A 20822-nucleotide genomic window follows, 5' to 3' on the forward strand; every position below is an offset into this window, starting at 1 on the left:
AATAGTTTGATTTTTTTCCTTGTGGCATTTTTTTTTTGTATTGACACATTTTACTATTTTACTCCCATAAATCTCTTATTTAGCATCTCTAAGCATGTTGTTCAGGAAGGCAAGAGCTATACTGATTCAATCCGTTGCTCACTTACTCAGTTAGCATATACTGGAAGCTCTGGCTATCCTTTAATCTCTGTTGGTCCCTAAGCAATAAGCAGTGGGAAGATGAAGCTCTGCCTCAGAATATTCTTCTTGTCCTCTAGGTACATAAGAAATATTCAAATATTCATTGAAAGAGTGAGTCCATGAGTGAATAAATACATAAAAAAACACACAAACTTGTATTTTCATATGTGGGCAGTAAACATTTATCTTTGGGACAGAACAATGTTAAAGCCAAAGGAGGACTTCTGGAAGATGTTAGGGGTGACTTTGGTGTGCAACATACACAAACTGTTCTGACTTTGGTGTGCAACATATACAAAATGAAAAACTGGAAACATAAATTCACATATGGCAAACTTTCTCACATGAATGTGAATGTTTGTTTCAATGGATGATTTCCAGGTATAAGGAGTTTAAGAAAAATAATTTTGTTTTATGTCCACTTATAGGGAAAATATCACTATATAGCACATATTTACCACATGTCACTCATGAGAAGTCCTGAGGATACTATAAATTGAAGAAGTTATCCTTTGTTCTAACCCACCATTTCAACTCTTATGACCATGTTAGAAAGAACATAAACTTAGATTTGAAAAGCAAAGAGGTGGGTGGGAAGAAATGCTAAAAGTCTAACATGCAGCCAAAGCAAGAAAATGTGTTCAAAGGACGACAGCTAGGTGATGTTTAAAGACAAATCAAAGGTATCTTGTGGTCTTTTAAAAACCCAACTTGATAAACAATGTCCCAATAACCCTAAGGCCTCTTAAATCTCTCAACTGGGTAAGTGTGTAGAAGGTGGGGAGTTAGGGGTCAGAGGCTGAGCAGGAAGTATCTGGCCCCCACTAATACCTCTCACCCACAGTGTGCTCTAGCTGACTCTGACCTGAATTACTGTTCACCTCACATTTTCAAGTCTTTTGATTTTCAAATGTCCTTGATCTCTGAAGGTTAAAAATGTAAAGTACAATTTATAAATTAAAAAAATGCCAAAGGAAAGCACAAAATATTAAGTGTATCTAAATGCTAAGTTCTCCAGGTGACAGCGATGTGAAGTGCACATGTAAAGATGAAAAGAAAATAGCTCAGTCATTTGGGTGATCAAAAGAATATCTGGATGATCGATTACATATTTAATAGTAGGAGACATTTATTTTGCAATGTCTTTACAAAAGAACAAAATGTCAGGGCATGACATGTAATTTTAGTTAAGGTTTATAAGTTTGTTTGGTTTTTTTTTTCCCTATAGGTGAAATGGTTAACCATTTTAGCGTTTAAACAAGCCTATTTGAGCTTACAACTAAATCCTCTCAACATGAAGTTCTTGTTTCACTAGTGATGGTTTTGGTCTGTCTAGAAACTGATTACATAAAACAGCTATGTTCAGAGAATTAAAAATAAGAAAGTCTACCTGTAAGAATCTCTAACATTTGACAATAAGCAGACTATGTCATCCAATTTGCTCCATTCTTCTCCTTCCTACCCAACATTTATCACCTGATTGTCCTATTTTCATTTCATCTTTTTTTAACTGATTAGTGTCTGAAATGTATATTCAGATTCATATAAGTATCCCAAAACTATGTGATTGTAGAGTTTTCATTCATTTATTACTACTCATCTACACAATTATCACAAACCAGGAAATTTCTGTACCTTCTTTTGGCCAGATACATGTATGTAGAACACTTCCTTAAAAAAATAATTAGGATGGAAGACACAACTCCAAAGTTGTGTTTTGGTTCCAAGGCTTTCATAAGGCAGGCAAAAGCTATTCTGTGTAAGATGAGAAGACAAATTATTTGCTTCTTCACAGAGGATGGAGTATGATCAAAGAAATAAAGATGGAAAGGACCCAGGGAAATATAGAGACAGCATGAATAGGTCAGGTGAAAATCCATGAATGATTAGTATTCAAAATTCAGGTTAAAATGGTAGGATTTTTCTGTTTGATGTTTGTGATAATTCAATGAAAGCCCCACCCTTCTTTCTGGAATGTTTAGCAAACTACCCATTTAAAGAATTAAGCCAAAATTATGAGATTAAATTTTTTATCTAGTTAAACAAAAGAGAACTCCATGACTAAATAGTGTTTTTGCTTATTTCTCTTTCTAGTATTTATTTCTCTTTTGTTTTCTAATCTGTGTTATTTAATTTTGCATCTTTATATTCTCTTTATATTCCAGGAAACATGGTGAGAAAGATATGGAGCTAAAGATCGCTTATAAAATCTTAACTTTCCTTGGTTGGAACCATAACGAAGGCTTCTTCCAAGTTATAGATAGAAAATATGTGCTATTGTTTTATACATATATATATGCATATTATATATATTACATGTATACATCATATCATATACGTATACATATTTATATATATATATTTGCATACATATATAATATATATAATCTCTGATCAATATTTTGCCACAGTGACCTTAATTTTTAGAGTATAAAATATTTGTAAATTGTTTCCACATATGTGCATTCAATATCATCTTTAAATTCATTTAAAGTTAAAAATACTAGAATAAAAATTAAATAGATCTAAGTTATTAAAATTTTTTTCCAGTTACTTAAAATTAGCTGATGGCCAAATTACATATGGCAATTTAATATGTGCTCTACCATATGTGTTATATTATTTTTATGTACACAATGTGCATTGGATCCTATATTTTAATAAAGCTTTGAAATTCTGTTTTTTAGAGTATCATCACATCTGAAATTTTATCCTACCTATTGATCATCTTTGGGAAGAAAGGATAAAGGGGAAGAGATGCCGGCCATCACTGAGGAAGACAAGAATCTCAAGTGGAGTTGAGTCTGGCCTCTGCTCTGGCTCTACTGTTGAAGGCCCCACTGGCCAGCGTTCTCTCTTGCCTCTGATGCTCACCCCCAGGGCATGGGCTGCAGCCCAGTAGTGCAGCTAGACTGACACTTCCCTAGTCAGGAGGGCCCCAGGGCCTGCCAGGTAAAGTAGGTCAATAAACTGTTCTGTGAATAGTGAGGGGGGAAAAAAAGCTCTGGGAAGTAAAAAGTGAAGGCATGTATGGTTATTCTTCAGTTTATGTCTCTAAATGAATTGAAGGAATTAAATTACTTACATTATTAAGTATTTAATGGTCTACCTGGAACTTGAAGCCAAATTTCCCAACATCCAGACTTTGTCTCACTATTATTTATTTATTTATTTTAAAGATTTTATTTATTTATTCATGAAAGACACAGAAAGAGCGGCAGGGACATAGGCAGAGAGAGAAGCAGGCTCCCTGTAGGGAGCCTGAAACAGGATTCGATCCCAGGACTCCAGGATCACCATCTGAGCTGAAGGTAGATGTTCACCCACTGAGCTGCCCAGGCACTCCTATCTCACTATTATTTAGTAGGTATCCTTCTTAAAGCAAATACAATACTGAGCTACATAACTATATTGATTTATTTATTCTTAGGTTCTAAGTGGCCAGACTGTATTTTTATATCATACTCTATTCATAAGATATCGAGAAAGCAGATATCATGCTGAGGATCATAGTTTGAGAATACTTGATATCCTTTAAGTGAAGCAACAAACAAAAAATGAAAAAAACAAAAAAACTTTTCAAAAGTCCCTTTCATAAATTTGGAATGCTTTTGCCAGAGATAAGTGGAAACGTGTAGATTAAAGAGAAATAAGTATATAGAGCCCAGGAGCCACATAAAATATAGAGATTTACTGAATATTTCAACAGTCAACAAATGATCTTACATTTGAAACAGAAACACATTTAGGTGAGAGCTTCTGGGTTCAACATATGGCAGGGTTCCATTGTCTGGTTTAAATAACAACCAAAAGGGGAATAGAAAATGGAAATGAGTAAGACAAAACGTAGTTGATATGCCAGGCCCAGGGGCTTTCTTCTGTTCCTTTTTTATGCAATGATTTTAATAAAATAAGATGATGCCTGCAAGCCAATTTCTGTAAATAAAAAATGCAGTAGATTTTCTGAGGCATTTTATTTCCCTCACTATATATATTTGAAACAGTTTATTGTTTATATAAGTATTTTTGATATCTTTATACCTTAAAATGATGAGCTTTTAAATTAAAAAAAATTAAACTATAGGTAAAACTCAATGGAGTGTGATTATGAAACAAATTCTTAGGTTTATTAAAGAGGAGACTTGTTCATTAGTCTAAGATTCTCTATTCATAAAAAATAAAATAAAGTATGCCTTATATATGTTTTTTTAATGAGAAATCAAGAGCAAAAAATACAAATTTAAGGAAATACAACATGGATTTTATTGTGCAACACTTTACTTGTATATCCAATAGAGATAGAGTCTTAAAATTTTAAGTGTACTGAATACACAGAGTTTCTTGAAATTATTTTATTCTAAAAAGCTTTCTGTTTTTGTTCAAATTTTTATTTGTTGGGACACCTGGGTGGCTCAGCGGTTGAGCTTCTGCCTTTGGCCCCAGGGCCCGAATGAAGTCCCACATCGGGCTCCCTGCATGGAGCCTGCTTCTCCCTCTGCCTGTGTCTTGCCTCTCTCTCCATGTGTCTCTCATGAATAAATAAAATCTTAAAAAAAATTTTTTTATTTGTTTTTCCATGGACACCGCACAGAACCAGTGATCCCTAGGATGCATTTTGGAAAAATCAGGTCAGGATTAAATCTGAACTTTTTTGTATGGCACAAAGTGGGGGCGGGGGGGAATCAACAAAGTAATTCATGACTACTTCATTTTACTCTGCTTATGTACTTCATTCTGTGGTCTGCCCACACCAAACTTGGTAGCTCTCCAGGTATTTCATATTTCTTTTTTTCCCTTTGCTTAGAATGCTTGAATTCTTCCTAGCAGTCTCTGAATGCCTACATATTATTAAATACCAAAGGATACATAATATCCAGATCATATCTTGATGTATCTGCACTCTCTGGGAAAAGAAGTTATTTTCCTGTTTATGTCATTTTCCTAGATTTGATTGCAGAGTAAAGAACAAGATTGGTCGTCTTTATAATCCACACAGTGTAATGGAGTTCCAAGAACCTTAAATAAATGTGTATCATTAAAGAAACAATTGAAGTTTAATTCAACATTAAATGGACATTTCTTATACTCCAGGTATTAGGAGGATTAGAAGATGAATGATACTTTTATTATAGAGATAATTACAGTATCTAGTTAATAAGACTGTTATGGTGATTAAATGAATGAACATAAAGCATTTAGAACATTGCTTAACATATTAGCAGTGCTGTATTAGTTTTTTTTTTTTTTTTTTAAAGAAACAAAACAAATCAGATGAATATTAGGACTCAGCTGTCAAGGAGTTAACAAACCAAAAGCAGAAAGTAAATGTGTAGAGCTACTGATTATACCAGGTGGAACCTGTGTACTATAAAAAAGTTTTGAAAAGTATGGAATACAGAAGATGGGGAAATAAATTCCAGGAGAAAGAACTGAGATGGAATCTCAGAATCCAATGGCTGAAGGGAAGAAAAAGAAAGAAAGAAAGAGAGAGAAAAAGAAAAAAGAAAGAAAGGAAGAAGAGATTATTCTGTGAATGGAAAGTCACCTTGAAAGTAGCTGTGCATGGATAGAAAGAAAACTGTGCATGAATAGTTTTACTCTTGAGGGAGAAAAACAAGTACACATTTCTGGTATCATGAAAAAATACGTTTATTTCCATATGTAGTCCGTGCTTCATGTTCAACAGTGTTCTAGTCTTTATATTCTCTAAATTAGTACTTATAATTATTTTAGTACAATGATTGCTTCAGTATAAATACTGACACTGAAAGATAAAAAAGTAAACCATTAATTTAAAAAAGTTTAACCAAGTACATTAATGGTTTCAGACCTTTAAAAAAGTTATAATAAAAATGTACTAAAATATCTGGGATTTTCATTAAGTATTCAATGAACATAAGACTTGGGGAACCCTTGACCCCAAGAAAGAGTGGTAAATGTGTTTGTATAACTTAAGTCTAAGACAATATCTTTATTTCTCTGTTAACGCTTTCCAGAATGATAATCCTATGTGATTATATATGCAGGCATTTTATCCTAGATGAATAAAATGTACTGAAAATTTTTTGGTAGAAAATAATTTTCAGAAGAATAAAGGAAATGAAATGTATGCAATATTTTTTTTACTATCTCTTACAACTCAGACCGATTTAATAACTTGGAGATTTATGAAATGATTTTATTGTGAGAAAATTTTTATTAAGTTAAAAAGTATCATTTGGTATAAAAATATTAGCTGGTGACCTTATTTTTTTGTTCTTTCTTGTTAATTGGAAGCTATAAGAGATGCTACAACTTTTAAACTTCAAACCATCTTGCAAAGCAAGACCTCGATAGGGAGAAGGGAGTCTGAAAACAACTCATTAAAGAAATATCATCATTTGGTTTCCTGTTTTTGTTATTTGTTTCAAAGTCAAGCAGAATCACGATATACTGAGACTCTGGAAACTAAAAAGTTCATCTACTCCAAATCTAATTAATCTACAATTTGTCACAGGAAACTTCTAGTCATATTCATTTTTGGTACTATCTCTGTCACTTTCTGGTTCTTCTGACACTCCATATTTAACATTTGATATACTTGTACAATTGAAGGTATTTCCAAACTCTTTTGTGATTATGGGCAATTGCAAAACTAAGCTGACTTATTCCTCACTAGCTTAGAAGTAGCATAAAAACTAAAACTTAGCATGTAAAAAGTCTAAGAGACCATTATTCCTACCCTAAGAATAAGAACAATTCATAGAAATCAACAAGCTAAATGATTGCTTTCATTCCAGGCAGAAAGGAGGAGGAGGTGGAATTTGTAGTAGACTTGAGTAAGGATGAGCCAACTGAATTTTTAACAAATGTTTGATGTCTATGCAGGAACTTGGGTGGGTTAGTATGTTGAGGCACCCTAGTCAGGAAGTGACTCCATCTTTATTCACAACTCTTTCCCATGGGCCTAAGAGTGTAAAAGGCTGGAGTCATGACAGAATTGAGAAAAAAATCTTTCAGGGCACTTTGGGCCTTCATGGAGTACATTGCTGCAGTCTTAAAAGGGCAGCGATCAAATAGGAGAGCTAACAATTTCCACCAGGAAACCTGGGTTTTCATGGAGTTCACTGTAGCTATCCTCTGAAGCATCAAGGTAATGCAGTAGTCAGTGAGAGATCTCTTGACAGACAGATTGGAAAGCAGTAAGATCTCTCCAGTAACCCAAAAAGTCATCAGCAGGACTACAAAGCAGAGATAATGTTTCAGAGTTTGGAAAGCTAGAAGCTATCTGTAAAATATCATGGGGTCCTGAAGGGTTTTATTTTGTTCAGATCCCAGCTCTGCTGAAAATGAAGTCTTAATCTCACTCTCAAAGTATCTGAAGCCTGTGGGGAACTGAATTGAAATAGCAAGAGAGCTCGGACCCTGTATACTTGCACATTAGATTGACTCAACCTAACACTACCTTCCCAAACTAGGAATCTCACAGAAAACATAAAATTTTCTGAGGAGAAAATATATTACTACAATACTTGCTATTCTTTTGTACACATTGTTCAACATACAATAAAAAAAAATGAGTACTGTGAAGATGCAGTAAAACGTGACCCATGCTCAAAAGAGAAAGTCATCCATTGAAGCACCTCTACTGTGGGCTCATTGGCTGGAATTATCAGATAGAAACTTTTACAAAGCTATGAGTAATATGTTAAAAGATCTAAGGGTAAAAAGTGGACAATGTGTCAACAGAGATTAAAACTATAAATTATGATTTGCTAGAAATAAAAGAAACACTATAGTAGAACTGAAGAATGTATTTGAAGGGCTTAACAGGTTAATAAGAGTGAAAAGATCAGTAAATTTGAAGAAATCAAAGAAATCATCCAAATGGTCAAAAAGAAAAAAAAAACTAAATAAAAGATCAGAGCAAATGATATCTATGAAATAACAAATAGTCTATCTTGAATATTTTTAAAGCCAGAGAAGAAAGGTATGAAACAAAGGAATTGATGAAAAGCATAAAGCCACAGATTCAAGAAACTCAATAAACTACAAGCAAAATAAATTCAGAAAAGAAATCGCCAAGGCACATTATAATCTAAGTGCTGAGAATTGGAGAAAAAGAGAAAAACGTGAAAGCAATACGGTAAGCACACAATATCTTAGAGGATCACCAATTGAAAATAATGACTGACTTCACATTAGAAACAATGGGACTAGAAGACACTGATAAAAAATCTTCAAAATGCCAGACAAAAATGTCAGGTAAGAATTCTAAATCCAGGGATCCCTGGGTGGCGCAGCGGTTTGGCGCCTGCCTTTGGCCCAGGGCGCGATCCTGGAGACCCGGGATCGAATCCCACGTCGGGCTCCCGGTGCATGGAGCCTGCTTCTCCCTCTGCCTATGTCTCTGCCTCTCTCTGTGTGTGACTATCAAAAATAAATGAAAATAAAAAAAAAAAAAAGAATTCTAAATCTATATGTATTCTTTCAACAAGAAAGAAGAGAACACATTTTTTTTTTTCAGGCAGAAAAAAATAGCTGAGATTATTTGTCTATAGCATACTTGCTATATAAGAATTACCAAAAGAAGTCTTTCAGGCTAAAGGAAACAATATTAGATGGAGATCCAAAACTCCAGGAAAAAATTAAGAGCTTCATAAGGTAAAAATGTGGATGAATATTAAAGACATTTTTCATAATACACATATACACACATGCATTACTTAAAAGATGGTTGATTAAAGTAAATACTAATGCATTCTGGGGTTAATATCATATGTAAAAGTAAAACATATAATAACAAGAGGACAAAGAGGTAAAAATAGACAAAATTAATCTATAGTATTAGAAAGAAGAAAGTTGTTTGGGCAGAGGTGGAATTAACTGGAAAAGTGGACAAAGGGAACGTGCTCTGTAATGGAAACATTTTGTCTTGTTTTTTTTTTTAATATTTATTTATTTATTTTTTATTTTATGATAGTCAGAGAGAGAGAGAGAGGCAGAGACATAGGCAGAGGGAGAAGCAGGCTCCATGCACCAGGAGCCCGATGTGGGATTCGATCCCGGGTCTCCAGGATCGTGCCCTGGGCCAAAGGCAGGCACCAAACCACTGCGCCACCCAGGGATCCCCATTTTGTCTTGTTTTATGTGTTAAATGGGAATATGCAATTGTCAAAATTAATCAGATTGAAAAGCTTAGATCTTTAAGTTTATTTTACATAGATTATAAAAAGAAAAACATTGAATGCATCCAAATTTCATATAGTCATCATATTTATTTCACTATTTCTATTTTGGTTTCAAAGAACTTAAATTAGTTACTAACAAAATTTTTTCACTTTTTAAAATTGTTTTCCCAAATTTTCTAAAATGAACAAGCATCATTACAGAATTAAACTATAGTATGTGCTGTTTGAAATAAATAAATGAATAAAATAATAACATCGGTTTTGTAAAAAGAAATGTTCCTTACTAAAGTCTTTCAATTTACATTCAGCATTCAGTAAGTATAAGCTAAAAATCTTAAATTTTTTCTGTATCTTCCTTTTTTACTTTTACTTCTATCTTGCTTCTCTTCTGATTACATATTTCCTCATTATTATTTCTCCTCTTCCTCTCTTTCAGTCAGAATTCTAATCTTTGGCCTGCAGGTATTTTACTGACCTGATTGCTATTTTCAACCAGTACTGAATTTTGACTCCTTTAACTAATTCATTTGCACCCTTATTGGTCCCTATTCTAACACTTTCACTCAACACCTTAATATAGCACATTTTGGAGAAAATGACACTATATATATTTATATTTATTTAACATGTATATTATATAAAAACATATATATTTACACATATTTTTAAAAATGGGTCATCACCAGGGAATTAGCTAATGATGTAGGCAGACTGGCATATGACATGACTCTTCAGGCCTTTCCAGACATCCACCTTGCACACACACACACACACACACACACACACACACCTTTTATTTTCTGCAGTGATCTTTTCTGGATGTACCTTTCAAATGGTTCTGCCTATCCTTGTTCATTCTCAGCTTGAGATTTATTCTATCTTTTACAGTTGAGTTTTTCCTATGGAGTCTTTTGCATTCTCTCTCTCTTTTTTTAAAGATTTTATTTATTTATCCATGAGAGACACAGAGAGAGAGGCAAAGAAACAGGCAGAGGGAAAAGCAGGCTCCCTGTGGGGAGCTTGATTCGGGACTGGATCCTAGGACCCTGGGACCACTCCCAGAGCGAAGGCAGATGCTCAACCACTGAGCCACCGAGGCATCTGATTCTTTTGCATTCTTAATTTTTACTTGAGTAGGTATCTTTAGTTCCCTTTTCCTTGCATACAAACCTCACCAACTTTCAATTGCCTGGTATTTTTGTTTGTTTTGACTAAAATTGCACAAAAATTATATCTAAGCCTGAGTATTTTCCAAAACAGACTTTAGGGGCTTAAGATGCTACTGTTTCTCTCACCTTCTGATTAATAAGATCCTAAAATAGCTAGGTAATAATCATGTAATAACAGAGAGTTATGTCAAACAAGTAACTAAATATGTTGGAGAATTAAAGAACATGTATTCCAGATACTGAATTTTTGTTCCCATGCTAACCTTGTGCTCACAATCACAAAATGCAAGTCCATGAAACCCATGTCTATTCATTTAGACATTTATGAATTAAAATGATTTTTCTGTAGCTTTTAGGAGGCTATGCTATCTTAAGCAGATAACCTTTTTTGTTATTTATTAAAATGTCAATTAATATTAAATTGAAAGACCTTGAAATGAAATATATCTCAACTCCAATTAAGTGAAATCTTAGATTATTATATCATTTACAATTGATTTCTTTAGTGCTTTATTTTATTTTAAATCATTTCTCTAGTAAACTCACTGATGAGAACACAGATTTCATAAAATTATAATTTTTTAAAATCATATATGACTTATATAACATTTGTTATATATTACTTAATATAATCTTAGCATCTATTTTTATATCAGGAGAATATGTAAAAATATGAAAAGACAAATTCAAGGTTATACTTCTATTTATAACTTTCCTCTTTTATTTTTTTATTTTTATTTATTTATTTATTTTTTTAACTTTCCTCTTTTAGAAGAAAAATGATCTAACATGATAAATAACATCATCCTGTATAAATAACTTATTTTTGTCTGTAGTTTTCTTACCTGCTTCAGGAAAACAAATAGATATAAGAGAGAACTAAAAACAAAAAATTAAACCTTCTTCCTAATAATCTATGTAACAGAAGTCATTCACTTTAATTATCAGCATGGATTCCTAAGTAAATAATTTGTTTAGTGATGTAACTTCATAATATTGTGATGACAATTCTAGGTGTTCTCAACATTGAACCTCATTTTAAAATTTAATTCATTGTTCTTAAGTGATAAAATGAATGAGTGGGATATTTTTGAAAGTCTACATGTGGTTAGGTTTATTCCTAGGTATCTTATGCTTTTGGGTGCAATTGTAAATGGGATTGACTCCTTAATTTCTCTTTCTTCAGTCTCATTGTTAGTGTATAGAAATGCCATTGATTTCTGGGCATTGATTTTGTATCCTGCCACGCTACCGAATTGCTGTATGAGTTCTAGCAATCTTGGGGTGGAGACTTTTGGGTTTTCTATGTAGAGTATCATGTCATCGGCGAAAAGGGAGAGTTTGACTTCTTCTTTGCTAATTTGAATGCCTTTAATGTCTTTTTGTTGTCTGATTGCTGAGGCTAGGACTTCCAGTACTATGTTGAACAGCAGTGGTGAGAGTGGACATCCCTGTTTTGTTCCTGATCTTAGGGGAAAGGCTCCCAGTGCTTCCCCATTGAGAATGATATTTGCTGTGGGCTTTTCATAGATGGCTTTTAAGATGTTGAGGAATGTTCCCTCTATCCCTACACTCTGAAGAGTTTTGATCAGGAATGGATGCTGTATTTTGTCAAATGCTTTCTCTGCATCTAATGAGAGGATCATATGGTTCTTGGTTTTTCTCTTGCTGATATGATGAATCACATTGATTGTTTTACGGGTGTTGAACCAGCCTTGTGTCCCAGGGATAAATCCTACTTGGTCATGGTGAATAATTTTCTTAATGTACTGTTGGATCCTATTGGCCAGTATCTTGTTGAGAATTTTTGCATCCATGTTCATCAGGGATATTGGTCTGTAATTCTCCTTTTTGGTGGGGTCTTTGTCTGGTTTTGGAATTAAGGTGATGCTGGCCTCATAGAACGAATTTGGAAGTACTCCATCTCTTTCTATCTTTCCAAACAGCTTTAGGAGAATAGGTATAAAGGATCTATACCCTCAAAACTATAGAACACTTCTGAAAGAAATTGAGGAAGACACAAAGAGATGGAAAAATATTCCATGCTCATGGATTGGCAGAATTAATATTGTGAAAATGTCAATGTTACCCAGGGCAATATACACGTTTAATGCAATCCCTATCAAAATACCATGGACTTTCTTCAGAGAGTTAGAACAAATTATTTTAAGATTTGTGTGGAATCAGAAAAGACCCCGAATAGCTAGGGGAATTTTAAAAAAGAAAACCATATCTGGGGGCATCACAATGCCAGATTTCAGGTTGTACTACAAAGCTGTGGTCATCAAGACAGTGTGGTACTGGCACAAAAACAAACGCATGGATCAGTGGAACAGAATAGAGAATCCAGAAGTGGACCCTGAACTTTACGGTCAACTAATATTCGATAAAGGAGGAAAGACTATCCATTGGAAGAAAGACAGTCTCTTCAATAAATGGTGCTGGGAAAATTGGACATCCACATGCAGAAGAATGAAACTAGACCACTCTCTTTCACCATACACAAAGATAAACTCAAAATGGATGAAAGATCTAAATGTGAGACAAGATTCCATCAAAATCCTAGAGAAGAACACAGGCAACACCCTTTTTGAACTCGGCCACAGTAACTTCTTGCAAGATACATCCACGAAGGCAAAAGAAACAAAAGCAAAAATGAACTATTGGGACTTCATCAAGATAAGAAGCTTTTGCACAGCAAAGGATACAGTCAACAAAACTCAAAGACAACCTACAGAATGGGAGAAGATATTTGCAAATGACCTATCAGATAAAGGGCTAGTTTCCAAGATCTATAAAGAACTTCTTAAACTCAACACCAAAGAAACAAACAATCCAATCATGAAATGGGCAAAAGACATGAACAGAAATCTCACAGAGGAAGACATAGACATGGCCAACATGCATATGAGAAAATGCTCTGCATCACTTGCCATCAGGGAAATACAAATCAAAACCACAATGAGATATCACCTCACACCAGTGAGAATGGGGAAAATTAGCAAGGCAGGAAACAACAAATGTTGGAGAGGATGCGGAGAAAAGGGAACCCTCATACACTGTTGGTGGGAATGTGAACTGGTGCAGCCACTCTGGAAAACTGTGTGGAGGTTCCTCAAAGAGTTAAAAATAGACCTGCCCTACAACCCAGCAATTGCACTGTTGGGGATTTACCCCAAAGATACAAATGCAATGAAACGCCGGGACACCTGCACCCCGATGTTTCTAGCAGCAATGTCCACAATAGCCAAACTGTGGAAGGAGCCTCGGTGTCCATCGAAAGATGAATGGATAAAGAAGATGTGGTTTATGTATACAATGGAATATTACTCAGCTATTAGAAATGACAAATACCCACCATTTGCTCAACGTGGATGGAACTGGAGGGTATTATGCTGAGTGAAGTAAGTCAGTCGGTGAAGGACAAACATTATATGTTCTCATTCATTTGGGGAATATAAATAATAGTGAAAGGGAATATAAGGGAAGGGAGAAGAAATGTGTGGGAAATATCAGAAAGGGAGACAGAACGTAAAGACTGCTAACTCTGGGAAACGAACTAGGGGTGGTGGAAGGGGAGAAGGGCGGGGGGTGGGAGTGAATGGGTGACGGGCACTGGGGGTTATTCTGTATGTTAGTAAATTGAACACCAATAAAAAATAAATTAAAAAAAAGTCTACATGTGATCAACATATGTATTTGCATTTCATGAAAAAAAAATCTCCACTTTTCCCAAAAAATCTCTATATTTTCTTCCTAAAATTTTGGTAAAGCATAGAGTTACACTGTAGGTCTTAAAAAGTGGATGGAACCATTTGTCAGGATTTCTACTAGAAAAGTAAACTTAGTCAAAGAAAAACAGTAGCATTTACCATTTGGCTAATCTCATATATATGAAATAAAATTTGTTTAGCTCTACTTATATATAAACAATTATATATACTGGTATTTTTATTTCTTTACACATACACACATATTAATGTGTATATACATTGAAACATAAGTGTATATAATTTATAAAATAAGTATAGCTCTTTACCTAAGGAAATCACATAAATTTTAATTTAATATACTATTTTGTTAAAGAGTCTTCCTGAATTAATACACAATTATTTAGGTGTTAGAGTTAAATCTGTGTATACCTTTGTAAAATTTGTTTTGCTTTAACACATAGGTTAATACACATTTACTTAAAAACAAACAAAACAAAACAATTTTTACTTCTATTACATCAGATTCTATTTCTTTGACAGTAAAGCATCTATTTTAATTTCCATTGCTTTTTTTTCTCATAATTTATCACCATAACATTAAATTTTACCTTTTATGAGAAGTCTTTCTAGTAATTTTGTTATTTAAACTTTTATTTTTCTTCTTGTTCTTAATCCTCTGGAATCAAATCCCCTATCCATGCTAAGTTCGATGTTAATGTTTTCCATGATTTTTAATTGCTTCCACCTCTAGGATAATTTTTGAAACAGTAATCCTTATAGATCAATTAAAAATGAGCTATTCACAAGCAATAGCATATTTTGATTCCATGTCTTAAGAACAGCTTTTATCATTTATTGGGAAAACCCAGGCTGGCTACTAAAATATTGACTTTAGGCATATTGGATCAGACACATGACAAGTGTCAGATCTAAATTAGAGATGTGGTGACTAAACAAGGTATTAGGTGTAAAGCTGGGGTGGATTAAAAAATTCAGGAATTTTGTTTTGTTGTTCAGGAAATTTTGTTAGAAAAAGATTAGCCAGTATAACACATGTGAGGCTGTAATAAAAGACAAAAAGGTTGGATAGTGCTCATGGTAAAATCGTCTAAGGGAACTAAATTATTATTTAAACTTGAGTGTGTCTATGCCATACCTAATGGTTACCACACTTTTGTTTCCAGGAATAAAGGTAGAGATGAATTAATTCAAACTTTACTAGGAAAAAAATATTACTTAAAATACTTTCAAAATTAAAGTTGATAAATTTGAATAATTGTAATAGCTTCCTGAACTGGTTATGAGTATTCTCTTTCTGGAAGCAGAAAGAAGCAAATTCTGGAGTTATTCAGGTACTTTATTTTAGTCTTTTAGAATGATGTCTTTCAAAGTTACTGGAAACTGCAGAGCTTTTTGACTTTTATAATGCCCATGTCCTTAAATCACGTTCAATATGTTTATTTGAGATTGTTCTCCTAGGTCAAGATTCTATAAATTTCACGGACTTATTATTCTTCTAAAATACCAAATACATTTGCAAGGTCATTAGTGGTAGTGTTTTTGATCCAGATAACAATAACAGCGAATTATTTACTAAGTGTTCTTAATATGTGCAATAAATACTCTGCATGTTATCTCCTTTAACCATCATGAAAAAAAATCCATAATGAGTTTTTATCATGACCATATTACAGATTTTTAAAAATGAGGCTTAGAGAATTCAAATTACCCATTATCAAATGGCTGGTAGGCAATAGAGCTAAGATTATAAAACAGATCCATTTGAACTCAAAGTTCCAAGTTCTTTCTACTCTACCAGGATTAAAAAGCCCAATAATTATGCTGCTAAACTTTTATGAAGCTCATACCTACTGAGCCCAGAGAGGAGATCTAAATTAGTGCCCTAATGTTCAAATTAATCATGTGAAGATCTTGTTAAAATACAGATTATCATAAAAGTCGAATTATACAGTATTTGTCTCTTTGCGCCTGGCTTATGTCACTTAGCATACATAATGTCCTCAAGGGTCATCTAAATTGCAGCTGTTGTATAATAGGCAGTTACACGGCCGCCCAGGAGATGGGCTGGGGGCTGCATCACCGCTCACGGACCCCTCGGAGGGACCCCGGCCTCCCTGGGGGCAGTGTGGGCACCTCTGGTTTCCTCTGGGCTGCCTGGGGTCTCACCAGCAGGAGTGTGGGCGGGCAGGCCAGTCATCCCGCACCTCAGCCCCGAGCCCGGGGAGCCCTGGTCTACATGTGCTTTCACTCCCTCAGCCTGCAAGGGTCAGATTTGCCATCAAAACAACGACCTCTACTGTTTTCTTTTGTATTTTGATAAACACTGAAGAAGCTGGAGCTGTTCAACTTTATCTTGGGGAAATTCTCAGAACTGGTTTATTTGGTGTCGTGGAACCTCTTACTGCTTTCAATACACGATTAGTAATCAACTGTTTTGTATACTTGTTTTCAGTTTTCATTTCGACAAACAAGCACTGTAATTATAGCTACTAGAATAAAATCTCTTAACTATTAAAAAAAACAAAAAACAAAAACTTGCAGTTTCAGTTTTGCAAGATGTAAAAGTTCCAGATATTGGCTGTGTAGCATTGTGAAAGTACTTAACACTATGAAAAGAATGTTCAAAAATAGTTTAGATGGTAAATTTTACTGCTGTGCATATGTTACAACTGAAAATAAAGATTCTCATTTGATAGGTCTTGGGTGATACCCGGATGATGCTGATGCTCTTGGTCCATACGTGACCCTGGCAATAGTGAAAGTATAGCTACCTTTCTTCAGGAATACCTCCAAGAAGCCACTGCCATTTGATTCAAATTGACATATGAAACAAAACCTATTGAAAGTCCTTACTCTCAACTATATTGCCCTTGCAACTGATGTGTATGTTCTCATTCACTCTAGTAGGATGAGGGAATAATAGTGCTTTTTGCTTCTGATGCCCTTCAGTTCGCCAGAGAGTTCATATTCTAACAATGTCTTTGGCCTTGGAAGCATCTTAGTCTTAAGCTTCTAAGATAATCATGCCCTGAAATACCTTCTGTGATGATGCACATTGAAGAGTTTCCTCCCACCTTGACAGCTGAGAAGAGTAGAAGTTTCCAACCTGCTGCTACATATCAAAGAGCCTGTCTTTTCAGCTTCACTGACAAGTTGAATGATTTTCCAGAGTTTTAGAAAACATCAGGCAAAATCTTTTCCAGATAAAAAGTTGCTGTCAGCTGCCTGCAGCTAATGGAGCAACTTGAAATTCTGTGTGTGGGGGGAGTTCCTACTACAGTCTTTGTCCCAAGTTCCAGCTTCTCCTTTATGTTCTTTTGCAAATCTCTGCTCAAGCAGCTCACCAAAAATGAGCAGGAGGAGCTATGAGACTCACCTTTTCTGACACTCCCCATATTTTCTCTGGAGGAAAACATGCTAAGAGGCACTCATTCAGGGAAACAATACAAGGTTATTACTTATAATCTGTTCTGATTTTGAACTGAACCTTATAATATAGAGGCAATAGAAATTGATACAAGAGATCATTTGCAAGTTTTTCTAATAGCTTCTTGAAGTGGCCTGACATGACCATTCTGTAACCATTCTGTAACTGCAAGGTAAGAAGCTCTGCCAGTAACATCCTCTGACTCAGGATGTATGAATGTGATACACAGAGAATTGGCAGGGAAGCAGAGAATCAAAAAGGTGTTTGCTGCTAAGGAAATGATTCCCAGAGCTGCACTGACCTTGAAACTGAAGTATTACTCCTTGGTTGATGAGCTTCTTATTTTTCCTTACTTTCCTATATGTGTTTTCAATAAATTCCTATTAACTCAGATAAACCTGAATTAATCTTGATTTCTTACAACCCAAAAATCTCTAGTGCACAATTATTCCAGCCCATTGATTACGTTTTGATAAATCTGACAGATTCTGGCCGGATTAAGGTTATGGTCTCTATACCACTGATGATGGTCCTGGCCATTGGAGGTCGGATCAAGCCTCTTATCTTATTAAGTCACCTTATAATGTTCATGGCACCTATATTCAAGGACATCTCTATTTTGTATTTAGAAATACTAAAACATTTCAAATACTTGCTTTTATTATTCCTATTAAAAGTCCCCAGCAGTATTTTTTTTAAAAAATGTATGTTTAACCATCAAAAAGATAATTCTTGAGAAATTCTATACCTATTTTTGTCTATTTATTTGCTTGGAGTAGAGAGTGTTCATCTACCTCTTGAAACTATACCCCACCACCAATCCATATCTCTGCTTTGAGAATTAGGGATTCCTCCCTCTCCACTGCATCCCTCTAGAAGCCTTAGACATACTACGTTTTCCATTCTTTCTTCTCATTTTACTACTCTATAGTTTTCTTGCTCTTCTATATTTGTTTTTTATACTTCCAACTCTGTCATTCATCTTCTCACCTTCTTGATATTTCAGAAGAATCAGGTTCTTTTCTCATGTCTGCTACTTACTATCACATGGTTTACTCCATCCTACCAAGTCATAATTCCTACATTTGTAAATGGAGATTAAAAGTGCCTGCTTTTCTACACCATGTAGATTTGTGAGAATGGAATACAGCAATATACACAGAAGTGTTTTATAATTGTGAATTTTTACATGAATTTTATATATTACCCAGAGAACTATTCTGTTAATTTTATACAGTCAGAAACCTATTTCTAATTGGTAAACTTCTCTCTAAAGAAGGATCATTGCATTTAGAAATATGGTCCTTCATTTATATTTATTCAGTGACACACCATTTTACAGTGTCATCACGTTTTTACCTGTATGAAATATATTCTTTTTGAACCAGTACTCATAGTTTGTTAAAAGGCAAGATAAATATCAAACAGAAGCTTTGAATCTTAGTTGTCAAGAATAATGAAGCAGTCCACCTCTGAATTTTGATGAACAAATCAACATGTTCAGTTTTCCATCAAGAAAGAAAAATAGCTGTCTCACTCACTTTTTCTCATTTATATGAACAAATTAATATTGCTGTCACAGTGACCTTTATGACTCAGTTTTAAAGTAATCTATGTAAACATCATCTACCAAAATGCACCCTAGAACTGTGTTCTATGCTTAACAATTTATTTTTCTATCCACTTAGAAGTCTTGGCTTTTCTAGTACTTACATGATACTTCTTCCCTTAGGGATAAAAAACCTCTCAATCATCTTGTATTATTAGCTAATTATAAACTCCATCATTTGCCTGAATATCAAGCATTTAGAAGACATACTTTAATGAGGATTTTGGACACCTAGGATTTACTGCTGAATATTCCTTGATTTTGGATACAAGTATTATCAGAATAGCTTTCTAAGCCTTGCTCCATTTGCCAAAACTGAGATTAAAGCAGTACCCAATTTCACATTTAAAATGAATTAAAAGAAAAACAATTATGAAAGGATATATAAGAGGACAGAAAAATAATTGAGCACTTTTCAAGAACCTCATACATTTAATGAACAGGATAGAAGAATATCGTTCATGAAAGGAGAGATAGTACCTATACTTCTAAGGAAATACAGAATAATAGTGGCCACAAAGCAATTTCCTTAAGAGAAATTTCACCATCATGTATTAGAAAGGTTTCAAAGCAAGATTTCTGTTTTATTCCTTAGTTTCATCTTTTTACCAAGAAATCTATATATTTACAATCATATATCATAGCAAATAACTGTTTTAAGTATAAGGACAGAAATGTCCTAAGAATTTGATGTCTTGGTTCAAAAGGAAATGCTAGATAGCTCTTTAATTGGGTCATATAATTTCCATGGTGGGGTAGAATTTGGCTTTCACTTTTTTTCTTTGTTCTTTAAAGTCCATCACTTGCCACCTTACCATAAAGAATAGCTAATTTATTGGATTTTAAATTGCCACTAATTTATAGCTTTAAGTTTCAAAAGAGAATTGTTACTACAATATCCAGAGCCTTTTAAATTTCAATTTCTTTGAATATTAAGCATTATCTAAATCTTGACATATATTCAGATAAGAATCAGAACAATAATTTCTATAATTAATTATGGAAAAAAGCAGGCTTTTAATGACTCAATATTAAAGTACAGGCTGATTATCTCATGACATTTCTTTTAGAAAGGTTTGTCTAAATTACAGTCACTTAAAGAAACCTTTTTTCTGGGTTTATGATGTTTTCGTTTTATGGGAAAAAAGATCTCATTGGGAATTTATTTGGATCTGCAATTTTTTTCCCCAAAATTTAAAATTCATTGACATTTGTGGCATCATAAATTTGGATTCTATTTATTTGAATTTTTGTTACCTCTGTGAATGGCTCAATGGGTCTGTGACAAATGTTTACTAGTAAAATTAATAGGGTTAATAAAATCTAGCTAACAACATGATTTGGATAACTTTATAAGGCACTATTTATGAATAAGCACTTATAAATGTAAGGACTTTGATATTTAAAATCCAGCCCTCCAAGTACCAGTTATTGGACTTTGAGGTTCAGAGAATAAAATAATCAATTTCCTATTAGGTAAAATGGGAATAATGACAATCATATAACAAGAACTTGTGAGATTTCTCTCTCTTA

The 20822-nt window shown here is 34.0% G+C and overlaps 1 protein-coding gene across 1 annotated transcript in view; it reads right to left on the bottom strand.

Annotated features, from left to right (window-relative positions):
• Window positions 1–20822, bottom strand: part of EYS (eyes shut homolog) — a 1522493-nt gene that overhangs the window by 663767 nt on the left and 837904 nt on the right. The gene's annotated exons all lie outside the window — the stretch shown is intronic.

Source organism: Canis lupus, chromosome 12 (assembly GCF_003254725.2).
Source record: "Canis lupus dingo isolate Sandy chromosome 12, ASM325472v2, whole genome shotgun sequence".
Lineage (NCBI taxonomy): Eukaryota > Metazoa > Chordata > Mammalia > Carnivora > Canidae > Canis > Canis lupus.